The sequence below is a fragment of the Scylla paramamosain genome, chromosome 48 (assembly GCF_035594125.1).
Source record: "Scylla paramamosain isolate STU-SP2022 chromosome 48, ASM3559412v1, whole genome shotgun sequence".
Taxonomy (NCBI): domain Eukaryota; kingdom Metazoa; phylum Arthropoda; class Malacostraca; order Decapoda; family Portunidae; genus Scylla; species Scylla paramamosain.
Window position 1 is genome coordinate 1,043,481 of NC_087198.1, and position 13,901 is coordinate 1,057,381.

Here is a 13,901-nt window from a genome sequence, read left to right on the forward strand (position 1 = left end):
TGTTGTGTTAGCGTTGTCCCTCAACCTTAACCATAAGTCCTCTGATCCGCTGACACTCGTCCTGCATCTGCCTGTCCTAGCAGATCGGAAACCATGAGACTGAGGGAACGCGCTCAACACACTGGAAATTACCACTACACCTTCAACTGTAATTACGTAATATATTCAAATCTGAGCCAGCTTAACTTATACTTTTTACTTTTTATTTTTCTTAATTGTTCTAAATTTGAACCACCTCTCCAATCCTGAACTAGGGTCCGAGGGAGGGAAAGAGAATATGATCGAAAATGAAATGGACAGTGGGGAAGGAGAGAGAGAGAGAGAGAGAGAGAGAGAGAGAGAGAGAGAGAGAGAGAGAGAGAGAGAGAGAGAGAGAGAGAGAGGCTGCAACACCAATTACTAGAAATATGCTTCTAAGCCTCACCTTTTTTGTCTTCTTTTTTTTTTTTTTTTTCAGTGAGAGTCAGTTGTCATGGGATGGCGACATAAATTGTTATATTTTTTTTGTCGACATATTGTGTTATTTTTGTTGGTAAAGTTGGTAGTTGTGTCTCTTGTTTCCCATGTATCGGTTGTCTTTGTCCACGCCACCGTTACTTGCTGGCTCGCGTTCACGTTACTGGGAATTCTGAATTTTGCAGCACTGTGTGTGTTAATTGTTTGTACTAACTGCTCCTTTGTGTGTATTGCACGTCTTTCTTAGCTTGATATATGAAATTGTATGGTATATCTTATTTCAGGTTTGCTTCATGGTAATCATCAGTGTTTCCTTTGCTAAAATGAACCTAACACATAAGTCAGTACAAAATTAAAGGAATAAGGTATCAATTTATTTATATTGTTTCCGTTTTTACTTAGGGATTCCCTCTATGGGCTCCTTACTACAGCCACAGACTTTCGTAGTGCATCACATTATATTACGAGTATCACTGAATATCACTATAAACACAGGTGGTGATGCCCGCAGCTCCAATGTAACTATAACCACATTATTACCAGTCTCTCCTAATGGATTTCACTGTCCACCACCACCACCACCACCACCACCACCACCACCACCACCTCTAGCAGCAGTAAACATGTTAACCAACGCAGTTTGTGTTTACAGCTCTACTGACTATTTAATTTCATTGTCTACCACCATCCTTACTAACAGCGGCGAAAAGAGACTAACCCAATCAATTTCTCTCTTCTCTTCTACTGACTGTATTATTTTAGTGTCCACCTCCACATCTAGCAAAAAAAAAAAAAAAGAAAAGAAAGAAAAGTATAACCAAGGGAATTTGTCTCTACGTCTCCACTGACAATTTAATTTCTGAAGTGGAAAGCATTAGGACACACTCTCTGTTGGTCAGAATACACGTCATCGACTGCTACAATATTCACCACCAGGCAGTAATGGAAATCTTGTCAATAATTCCTTTGTGATGTGTGACGCCAAACCAACGACATCTACAACTGTTTTTTTTTTTTTTTCTTTTTCATTAATTTGTTCCTTTACTCTCTCTTTTTCACATGGCTGGGAAAGTTTACATCCCTTAGTATTTTCTCCCTATCAGATTACACTTTTCATTCACTCCTTGTCTGATAACTTTAAACTTGCCTATCACATCTTTGAGAAATTAAACATTGGACAATTCTAGTTTTCTTAATTTTTATTCACTACATCCTTACTCTTTCATTAAATATATTCCTGGAGCAGCGTTCTTCAACACCTCTGTACTCCACTACGATTAATTTTCACAGAGTCTGATGAAAACTGTTGTGGACACCAAGGATGTTTTCATGATTCAAGTGATCTTTCAACAAGCAGTCTGTATCATCAATGAAAAAAAATACCCATGAGAATTCGACTAAGTTTCCGTGGCCAGTGATCGCCGCCATGAGAGAACAAAGTGATTCAGAACGCGGTCACTCTTCTTGCTGTTGTTTTACCCGCTCTCTCTGGCCTTGACCCTCGGAAGCCTTGTGGGCAGCGTGGCTTTTCTCTCGGCAAGTCCTGCTGAGACAACGAAGTGTTTCAGAATGCTGCCACTATTCCTGGTAATATTCTGCCTGGTCTCTCTCTGGCCTTGACCCTCGGAGTCCTTGTGATCAGTATAATGTATCTTACTGTCGTCATGGACTCTCCTCTTCTCACCACGCTCCTTACAAAAAGTGTCTTGTATTTCGATAAACGGTTCTTTTTCTTTCTTGTTTAGAGTTTGGGTATATTTTTTTTCTCTCTCTCTCTCTCTCTCTCTCTCTCTCTCTCTCTCTCTCTCTCTCTCTCTCTCTCTCTCTCTCTCTCTTTAATATGTCATACCGTATAGTTCAGCCCATATCATTTATGTACGGGCCTATTTCTTACGCTAATGAACAGTGTGTGTGTGTGTGTGTGTGTGTGTGTGTGGGTGGTTTAGTTTGACTTGGCTAGGCTTAGGTAGGGTTAGGGTACATACATTAAGTTCTCTCAGGTTAGGTTTGGTTGTGTTTGGTTGAGTTTGGTTGGTTTGGTCAAGTTAGATTAAGTTAGATTAGGTTTCGTTTTGGTTAGGTTTGGTTAGGTTTGGTCAAGTTGAGTGAGACTAGGTTAGGTTGGTTTGGGTTTGAGTCGGTCAAGTTAGGTTAGGTTAGATTTGGTTTTCTTTTGTTTTCTTTAGTTTAGTTTGGCTAGGATAGATTAGATTAGGTTAGGTCAGGTCCAAGAATGACTGGAAAACAAGAGTGTCTCGTGTAAACCTGTGCACACATTATCACACTTTATAAAAATAGATAAGTAGATGATAAGACGCGGAGCATCACGCGATGGGAGCCACGTATGAGGGAGGGAGTCAGCATGGTAACGTGGCGGGAGTCTTAAGTAGGGTTATATCTATACAGGTAGCAAATTCGGCGGAGCGTTATCTATGTAATACCAACACGGGATGATTAATGGTACAGCGGGAGGGGGGTAGAGGGCGTAATGGCAGGGAAGCCGTGGGGGAAGAGAGGCGCATGTGCAAGGAACACTGTATCTAAGTCAGGCTATCAGTGTCTTATCTCCACTACTTTTAGCACGCTGTTGTGGAAGCTGTTGTTTTTGTTATTGTTATAATATGTTTGTGCGAAAACCAGACTCCTTCTTTAGCAGGCACCGTCTTGCCCCTGATAGAGCAGGAGACCCGCACGTCAAAAATATATTAATAATAATAATGATGATAATAACGATAATAACAATAATGATAATAATAACAAGTAAATTAAATGTAACAGTAAAGGGAATACAAGAAACGATGTCATGAAGGAAAATGGAGTCAAGTTAAATGAGATAAAAAAAGAAAAAGTGAAGAGAACAGTATATATATTAGAGATAAGAGAAAGAGAGACTGTAGCATATATTTGCGGCTTCAGTGGTTTGCATGACGAGTTTCTTCCCAGGTGAACACAGACTGCGGCGTGACAGCAGGTAAACATAATCTATCTCCTCTCTGCCTGGGATTCGAGCCCGTCATCTCTTGGAATCGGGTGATGGGTGTGAACTGAACACGCTAGTCCTATTACCATCAAACTGGAATTTTTCAAACACAGCAAATATACAAATGTTAGTGTAAAACTATACTTCTCTTCAAATGTCTTCCCGCACACAACGTTTTCAGCCTTGCATGATGCCATAAAACAGTAACTGCCTTTCCCTTTTGTTTTTCTTCTCTCTGCTACCCTTTCACCTTCCCTCGAACCCTTCCGTCCCTTCCCAATCAGTGCCACCAAATACTTGATGGCTTCAGTCTGCCCAAATGCCTCCACACACAACCAGACCTCACCAACCACCAGTACTCATTCTACTGCATAACACTATATAGGAAACTGCACGAAGCCTGCCTGTACACTTGTAAGTGGCTGTCTCTGTATAAAACATGTTTGTCTATATCTTCCTCGCATTCCTACCCATAAATTTCTCTAACCAACAACAGCTCTCGCATTCACGTTAACCACTGTACACTTTTGGCGCCTCGTTCAGAGGACTCACAACCTTGCCCGGTGCGTAATCTTTTAATGTAGTGTGTCAGTAGCTGTACATGCCTTGACACAGACCCTCTACCAAGTACAGGCGTGGTCAAAAGTGTAACATTTTGCACTCATTTCCATTGTGTTTAACTTTTCCTCAATTTGAAGTGTGGTCTGCTGACAGCCTCCTTACGGAACAGAGAACAGAGTGTCTGCGGGTCAGAGGACTTAAAGACTGAGAGAAATGTCAAAATGTTCGATGCAGTGAAAGTCAATACAGAATGTTACTCGACTTTTGTCCATGCTTGTACTTGTATAGCGTTTTGTTGCTTCCCTCATTCCGCCGCACTCAATAACTGTTCCGCGTGCGTGCGTCAGCTGTGATGTGTTGCAGTTTTTCATCGCCATATTTCACGAGTTCCGCGCCCCTTCAGACCTTGTGAAGCAATAATTCAGGCCTGTGTGAATTCTGACACACGCGACACCTAATTTATTGTCAGAAGCAACATGAGCTTGTAGCAACACATCACCCTCCTCCTCCTCCTCCTCCTCCTCCTCCTCCTCCTCCTCCTCCTCCTCCTCCTCCAGCTGCCTCTCTTCGCTCCTCCATTGGGTGACAGCGTGAGCAGGGAAGCCCGCCGCCACGTGATAGGCCAGCCTGGCCGAGGCTCCTCCCTGACTGGCGTGCGGCGCCGCCAACGGCTCGGAAAGACAAAGGGCTGATTGGCAGCAAGGCGGGTGCGGGGCGAGTGTGGGAAAGGCGCCCCGCCCCTCCCACCAACATCATGGCGGGTGGTGGCTGCTCAAGTCAAGGTCTACTGCTTCACGTATGTAATTCCTGACGCACGTGACCACAGTGAACACTGAACACCGCCGCTAAAGGAAGAAGGCCATGAGCATCCTGCGTGAAGGCAGCCTGGGACTAAAGGGAATTAACGGGGATGTAGAGGAGGGGGCGGAAAAAGCGACAAAAAAGGGAGAGTCTGCTGAGAGGCGATCGAGGCACCAGAAGGAAAGGTTACCCTATAGAAAACTATCAATGCCTACTTAAACTCACCCTCCAAATTGCCCCCTTCCCTGATTGGCGTTCTCTGTCAAGGCGTAGTACACACACACACACACACACACACACACACACACACACACACACACACACACACACACACTCTCTCTCTCTCTCTCTCTCTCTCTCTCTCTCTCTCTCTCTCTCTCTCTCCCATGTCAAAGGGACCAATAAAGCTTCTCCAGAGAGTTAGGTTATGTTTGAGAACGTTGACACAGACACAGACCACTGAGCACCTTGTGTTGGTGGTGGCGTAGCGAGCTTCCCTTAAATTTTAATTGTATACAGTAGTTTGACTAGGCAAGGTGCAAGCACGGAGGCACAGTTTCAGAGAACAATAGGAGGGACCCCATCAGGTCCATAAGCCTTCTGAGGGTTTAGGCCAGCGAGGGCATGGAAAACATCATTGCGAAGAATTTTAATAGGTAGCATGAAGTAGTCAGAGGGTGGAGGAGAGGGAGGAACAAGCACAGAATCGTCCAAGGTAGAGTTTTTAGCAAAGGTTTGAGTGAAGAGTTCAGCTTTAAAAATAGATGTGGTAACAGTGGTGCCATCTGGTTGAAATAGTGGAGGAAAAGAAGAAGAAGCAAAGTTATTGGAGATATTTTTGGCCAGATGCCAGAAGTCACGAGGGGAGTTAGATCTTGAAAGGTTTTGACACTTTCTGTTGATGAAGGAGTTCTTGGCTAGTTGGAGAACAGACTTTACTGAAAACTGGCACGTGATGAAGTGGATCAGTCGACCAGTAAAGCTTATACTTTTCTTTAAGATTCAGCCCCATCAGCATAATAAGTGCCAGGAAAGAATTCTTTTCCCTTACAGTTGTTGGATGCCAGTCTAGGAAGCGAGAGTTGGGTAAAAGTACTCTGCAAGCAATCGTAAAACCGTAGAATTTGTTTGTTTCTTCAACTATGGTTTTCATTATTTCCTCTGTAAAAAAAGGCGAAAGATGTCGCTCTCACTGCTGTTTTGGTTGACTGAGGGGTCACAAATACCACGACCATCTCTATCAAACGGAAGTATTGAGGGAAGAAAGGTACTCCCATCTACCCATTTCCACTCCACGTCAGCAGCGGTGGGGGAGGGGTGGGGGGGGTTACTATGTGCAGTGTGTTGTGTTGACTTTGACATGTGCCTGGTGGGTTAGGTGGTCCTGCACTACCATGCTGGTACCCATTCGATATAGTATCTGTGCATTCTGTGGCTTTCCGTTTTGGAGATTGTGGCTGTATCTGTGCACTGCTGGATGAGGTTGTTGTGAGTGAGCCACATCATCTACTTCACAGTCATCCTCCTCTGTGCCTGACTCACCAGAGTAATCAGGATCATTAGTATCGTCTGATGAATCACTGTCCCCTATCTCTGTCACCCCTTCATCATCAAGAAGGGCTGAAATATCAGCCTCAGACAATACCTTGGCTATCTTTTTATGAAACGGCATTGTCAGGGCCTGCAGTGAACCGGTCTTGACAGCAGCAGGCACGCGCTGAAGGAGAGAGCGGGACAAAGGTGGCCGCTCCCCCGGCCAGTGTTACCACCACCGCTCAACAACAAAAACGCGCCAAAAATTTTATAACTTTTTTTTATTACACACCAATGTTATAGTTTTGAAATCATTTAAATTCCATTGATTTTGTAAATATGCTGATGGATGTGAAGACAAAGTAACAAAATACATTGAAAATGTTCATTATAAACAGAGAAGCACACGGCTCATTGGATATCCCGCCAAAACTCTATGTATATGTGACAAATAATAACTTCCTCAGTTGCCAAATTATTCTTTATTACGACTAAGATATCCACATGTACACAAAAACAAAATAGAAGGACGCACAACTGTGCAAAACGGCAAACGTACAAGTACGTGCTAAACATTTCCCTAAGAGACACGTACTTGTACTACTTGTACGTAGTGAACAGTGCACGGGTTAAAATATCACAAGTTCCATGTTGTATTACCTACTTTCAACTTATAAAAGCCCAGCTTCACTCTGTTGTTAATTCATTTATGTCTGCTGTCCCTGCCTTCGATACTTACCTTCTGCCTCACCACAACCTGCTCGCCTTCATGCTGTCATTATTTCAACTATCAATTTATATTGCCGGGACTATTTCTATATGGTGTATCCCTGTACACTGGCGCGTTTCCAAGCGCAACAAATTAATCACACAACAAAAACAACTCTCTCTCTCTCTCTCTCTCTCTCTCTCTCTCTCTCTCTCTCTCTCTCTCTCTCTCTCTCTCTCTCATGACCCTAATCACCCAACATCTTATCCTCCTCTTCCTTCTCCTCTTCTTCCTCTTCCTCCTCTTTCTCCTCCTCCTCCTCTTCCTTTTCTTCTCTTTTCCTTTCCTTCTTTGGTAAGCAAGATTGCGCAGTAAAGTTTTACTTAAGAGTAAAGGACAATAATGACGGTGGTGGTGGTGGTGGTGGGTTTTGTAACGGTGTCACATAATTAATAATAATATGTATTCTATTTATAATGCCTTGCCTGATTAGCAATATAAGTGTATGTATACATATATGCATAAGTGTAGCTAGTGGGTGTTGGGAGATAAGGGTGGGGCGGATATGATCACGCCACCCTACGTCACACACACACACACACACACACACACACACACACCATGGAACTTTCCATGCTCCTTTTATTGCCATGGATAAGTAATCGGTAGCACCTACATTATAGTATCTAAGTATTCTCCATAGTTAATCTCTCCCTAATGTATTTTGGCATGTATTACTCTTAGCTATAAGTAGCTTTTCCCTTGCCTTATTTATGTCATTAGAGAGTTATAATTATGAATATATTCATGTACTGTGAGTGCGGTCAACCCGCCCCTATTTCTAGTGTCAGCACTTTTTGAAGGCGCTAAGCGTCCCTTGTGCCGGCTCCGGCAGTCTCTTGCCAGGGTGTAACGCTGCACCACGCAGAGGACATCCGCTGTCCCGTACGCGCCACACCCTTCTCCACAACTCTGTACATGTATCTAAATATACCTATTTTTATACGTTCACCTTTTGACATTCACCTGAAAACCACAAAAAAGCAACAACAATAAACAGTGGTTGAAAGTGAAGTGGTGAACGGACACAGTGAACGGAGAAAACGGCAAACAGTGGCAGGGTAGTGAGGAGAGCAGAGGAGCGAGCCGGCCTTGTTTACACAACTTACGCTGACACACCAAAACACTCCCACCCAGCCAAGAGCGACGCACCTAACGGTCTCGCCTTACTCACCCAGCCTGCCTCTCCCTACATTCACTTCTCCTTGTTAAAAAAAAAAAAAAAAAAAAGGAGACTTAAAAGAGTCAGGGAGAAACCTAACAATTCTTTGGTTTCCCCGCGACCTAATTACTCGTCGTAGATTCTCGGCGAAGACATCATCGGCGCAGACATTCCCGGCGCAGACCAACACATCTCCCACCTGCAGGAATGCTGCAGGATTCTACAAGGACACTACTACCCTAAGAGGAGCTTCCCAAGACGGAACGAGTCTTCCTAAGAAGAGGATATATATATATATATATATATATATATATATATATATATATATATATATATATATATATATATATATATATATTTTTTTTTTTTTTTTTTTTTTTTTTTTTTAAATGTGAATTTCTCTGGCTACAGTCGTGAGTAGAGACACTTAGTGGTCCACCACACCAATATTAAATAAAACACTTGTGGTAACGCAAACACTGTTAGGGTTCATGTATAACTTACCTATTTCACAGTGATGTTACTTATGTGGAAATTAAAATAATTTAGTCTGCCTCTTAAACACCGTTTTCTTTTTTCTGCTGGACAGAGCTCTCGTTTTCTTTTAAGTGTTCAGGGATAACTAGGATAATTCCATTTCTGTCCCCAAAAACTTCAATTCTGTTAAAATTTTCACACTTCTCACAATACTAACATTCATCTTTTAGGAGTGGAAACGCCTTTGGACGATGGAAACGTGATGTAAGTGTGTAATTAATACCTAATTGAGATAGTAATAATACCACATTTATGGCTAAAGCTGAGAAGTTAGCTGAAATTTACGAACTGGAGTGTCATTTCTAAGCGGAAAATAGTGATAGTAGATCATCAGAAGCATTATCAACGGAACCAAAACCCACTACAGTGGAAATACCGTGCCCCATGAGGACGGAAACGTGTTGATTACAAGATCAGGGAACAATTACCCATCATTATCAGCAGCAACCATGTCTAATGCTAAGGCTTCTGCTTCAGCCTCTGCTGGCTCTCCTCATGCCTTGCATGCATCTACTACTACACTTAAGGTACTTCCTATTCCTGAAACAATATCAGCATTTCGCGGAGAACACCCGCAAGAAAGGGCTCATCATTTCATTGGTTTGTGTGAGGATGTTATGACAAGAGCAAATACTATCACCGATGAACACAACATCTCTTTCGTCAGATCTAAATTGGCTGGAGAAGCAGCACACATGATGAATACCAGCGCTTTCAGTCCGCTTGAAATAGGGACTAGTTATGCAAATTTCAAGAAAAATTTCTTGAACATTTTTGAGGGTAAGAGTCAAACTGACCTCATGGTACTAGCATCCAAGGTGGTCTTAGATTTGCAGCTGAAATTAACTCTCTTCACGAAATGAAAGCCTTAATCCCTACACACCAGTTCGTAACGGACTTCATGGATGTCTTACGACTTAACAACTGGTTCCAAGGAAACAGTATGACAGAAACAGATTTCAGAAGACTTCTGGAATTCATCTTTTACATATCATTGGTGAATGGGGAAGTGAAGAAAACCGCAAGTCATTTCAGTTTTAAACCGGGAGACACAGTAGCTGACCTTGCAGTCCTGATTCGAGAGAAAAGAGGGCTGGCTACCTGGTTGGTGCCTCTCCGGAAACTCAAACCTCACTGGTTGCTCCACTCATGGATGACGACCAATCTCAACCTTGTGCGGCAGCCATGGCAAGGCCTGGAAATGTCTGTTCGTACTGCCATAAAATAGGTCATGTAGAAAAAAGATGTTATAAGAAACAAAAGGACCAGAAATTGGCAGCAAATAAATCCGACTTGGAGAACAAAACAAAAGGGGGTAATCTCTCTCTGTTAGACCAAAACCAGGTGCATCGCCCCACGTGAAAACTGGTAGGACAAGATCCTACAGGGACGTCGCTACCCAATACTGCCTCATACATGGCCAGTGTAAACACTCATCAGAGCAATGTAAAGATATAATCAATATGAGAATTGAAAAACAGGCCAGAGCTAACCTGAACAGTACAAGGCAGTCGGGAAAAGACCAGCGCACAGTGGTAAACAAACCCGACTAAAACATCTCAATGCGCAAGACGCTGAGGCAGCAAATTCTTCTGACATGTCAGTGCATTCAACCATAAATGCTGCTGCCAACAACCAACCAGACATAATGGCATTACCACCTGGGGTAGGTAGGCATCGCTTATCTTTGGCTGTAGACACTGGAGCCACAGTAAACGTGATCTCTGAAGAATCTTACACAAGATTCTGAAACGGAATTCACGCGGTGGTCAATGGATACTCCGTCCAAGTGACTTGAATCTTTCTGGTGTCACCGGGTCAGCCCTGAAAATCTTAGGAAAAATTTCCTTACCAATAAGTCTATCTAAGAATACTCGACTTGTTCAAACTGATTTCTATGTAGTCAGTAACTTTCAACTTCCTTCTGACGGCTTGTTAGGGCTAAGCGCCATGAAGTCTCACCAGATAGTAATCAATCCAAAGCAAAACACAGTCATGTACTGCGGACGACATCTGGAAGGGATGAAACATCCTGCTCCTTTGGTTTCCAGGCAACCCAGAAACGGTTCTTTATCACGGAAGGGACAAAGATCCAATGGGGAGCCTCAAACGATTCCATCTGTCCGGTCTCCTATGAGAGATAAGGATATAACAGAAGCATGGAGGGAAGCCAAAGCAATTGTCAATGCCAGTTATGACATTCCTGCTCGTGTGGCAAAACGGATTACAATTCGTGTTCCAGAAGCTCCTGTAGGCAGTGACATCTGTCTTGAAGGTATAGGTAATGTCAGGCGATTGGCTGTTGAATCGACTCTTTCCACAATTAGAAAGGGTCATGTCACTCATGCCTGTATTGTTGTGTTATGCGTATCTGTACATTTCCTTCAGTGACACATACAAAAATGTAATGAGTCATTTGCTAAGTGTTTCCTGTAAGGCTTGGGTCACGTAGTGCCGCGCGGCGCCACCCCAGTACGTAGCGAGCCGAGGAACAAGAAAGGAGGGGAGGTCCACCCAGGCTATAGCTGTTCCCGCATCACACAACTTACACGTTAATTTATCGCAGAGTAAAGCAAAACACAACAGATGTCTATACAGACCCTACACAGTATCCGGAAACATTTCTGCCCGCATCCGAATACTTTCAAGAGGCTGTAGTACAAATTACACGGGTTTTAAGGATGTTTCTTCGGTCCTGGTGACAGACTGGTAAGGTTTCTACACCATCAAAGGGAAAAGCAGTCTTGAAAACCCGTGTGATCATCATTGTGTCCTTTGAAAACAGTCTGGTGTGAGAGCAAAGCTTTTCAGAATACAGGCACTTAACCTGTCTTCATGAAAAACAAGTGCATTTATGATACCTGAGACTGCCTTACGACATTCCCCCAATGACTCTAATGTATCTTTCTTTTTTTCGTAGCATAAGCCTGTCTCCCATTGGTGAAAACATCCTCACTACATGTACTACGTTATTTCATTAGTCTCAAGTCGCTACTTAAAGTCTATATTAATGTATCTTTCTTCTTTTTTTTTCGTAGCATTAGCCTGTCTCCCATTGGTGAAAACATCCTCACTACATGTACTACGTTATTTCATTAGTCTCAAGTCACTATTTAAAGTCTATATTAATGTATCTTTCTTCTTTTTTTTTCGTAGCATTAGCCTGTCTCCCATTGGTGAAAACATCCTCACTACATGTACTACGTTATTTCATTAGTCTCAAGTCACTATTTAAAGTCTATATAAGCCTCAATAAATACGAAAGCTGTAGTGATGGTCTGCCTCCCGTCAGCCAATCAGAGCATTCTATTTTTCCGTTTTCTTTCTTACTCATCGTAAAACTGATGTATCTTTCATTTGTTCTTACTTCTTGCCTCACGGTGTGTTGGTGTCTTCTACTGCTAATATAACCGTGATTCTTTTTGTTTTCTTTTTTATCATTACAAGCAGTATTATGAGTGCGGCTGTTCTGAGTGACAATTACCTCAGCACAGCCTCGACCAATCAGCACCAAGTATTCAAGTCACGTGATACTCTCTCCTCGCCGTCTGCTCAGCCATTCGCCCTGCGCCCGCTGACGTGATGTGACGGGTCTCCGGTTGTGTTGCAGCGGTGAGGTGGTGTTGCATCTTTTCTCAGCGGGCGTGTTGTGGTGGAGTGCGGTGTGAAGGGAGAGGTGGATGTGAGTATGGCCTGGTGGTAGATAGGGAGGAGTGGATAGTGGAAGAGAGATGTGGAGAGTAGGATGGTGGAAGGGGGAGGTGGAGGTGGCTATGGCAGACGTGACTGGGTCAAGGTGGTGGTTGTGGTGGTGTTTGGTGTGTGTGTGGTTGTAGAGGATGGAAGTGGTTGCCTAACTAGGGTGATGGTGGTGGTAGTTGCGGTGGGGGGGTGGAATGTTGGTGGAAGAGTGTTGGTAGTGATGGTGAAAGTGACTGGCTTGTGGTGAAGGTGGTTGTGATTGTTGGGGATGGTGGTGGTTGTGTAATAGTGGTAGGGATATCGGTGTTGTGGTTGCTGGGTGCGGTTGAGGGCTGGGGTGGTGGTGGTGGTGGTGGTGACGGTGATGCTACGGTTGTCAAGGTTTATAGGGAGATGTTCGTGTGTGTGTGTGTGTGTGTGTGTGTGTGTGCGCGTGTATACTCCTGTAACTAGCAAACTGGTGTCACTCGTTCACTTGTTTCACCTCCCTGTTTCAGACCTTCCTTCTCTCCCCTCCCCTCCCCTCACATCCCGCTCCCTTCCTCCCCTGCCCGCCACCCTCTCCCCACTCTTCCTCGCCTGCTCTCCCCTGCTCCTCGTGTTCCAGGTGGCTGTTACCTTATCTGATTTAATATATAATGGTTTTTACTTGAGATCGAAGCTCCACGTAATGAAAGGCAGAAATCTGTGCTTTTCATTACTATTATTGCACTATTCATGTAAACTTACAATACAAAATTAATTCTATTGGAAAATGAGTGTATATTTAAACAACTCCATCTATATAATGACCTGTGTGATGTGACATCAGCGAGAGAGAGAGAGAGAGAGAGAGAGAGAGTAATAATATTAGTAATGAGGCTAAATTTTAACGTTATTGACTCTTTGATAATGAAAATTAGATGACTGAGATTGTAGTTAAGTAAGTTGAGAAGTTGAGCAAATAAATACGAGCAGGCTGTCTGTCTGTCCGTCTTTCAATCATTCAAACAGTCAGTCTGTTGATGGAGGACTGGTGGAGAGAGCAGCCTGTGTCTGTCTGTCTGTCTTTCAGTCAGTCAATCTGTTGATGGGGGACTGGTGGAGAGAGCAGCCTGTGTCTGTCTGTCTGTCTTTCAGTCAGTCAATCTGTTGATGGGGGACTGGTGGAGAGAGCAATCTGTGTCTGTCTGTCTGTCTTTCAGTCAGTCAATCTGTTGATGGGGGACTGGTGGAGAGAGCAGCCTGTGTCTGTCTGTCTGTCTTTCAGTCAGTCAATCTGTTGATGGGGGACTGGTGGAGAGAGCAATCTGTGTCTGTCTGCCGACGTGATTCCTGCCTCCATTGTTTCATTACATATGAAAACTACAAGAACGGGAAGTATTGGTTTTATTCATTAATTGACTGATGTGTGGTGGTGG

The 13,901-nt window shown here is 43.4% G+C and overlaps 1 long non-coding RNA gene across 1 annotated transcript in view; it reads left to right on the forward strand.

Moving 5' to 3' along the window:
* Nucleotides 1-13,901, forward strand: part of LOC135095306 (uncharacterized) — a 59,998-nt gene that overhangs the window by 44,144 nt on the left and 1,953 nt on the right. Inside the window, exon 2 of the long non-coding RNA XR_010264241.1 lies at nt 12,250-12,481. This is a non-coding gene — a long non-coding RNA (uncharacterized LOC135095306). The remainder of the gene's footprint in view (nt 1-12,249; nt 12,482-13,901) is intronic.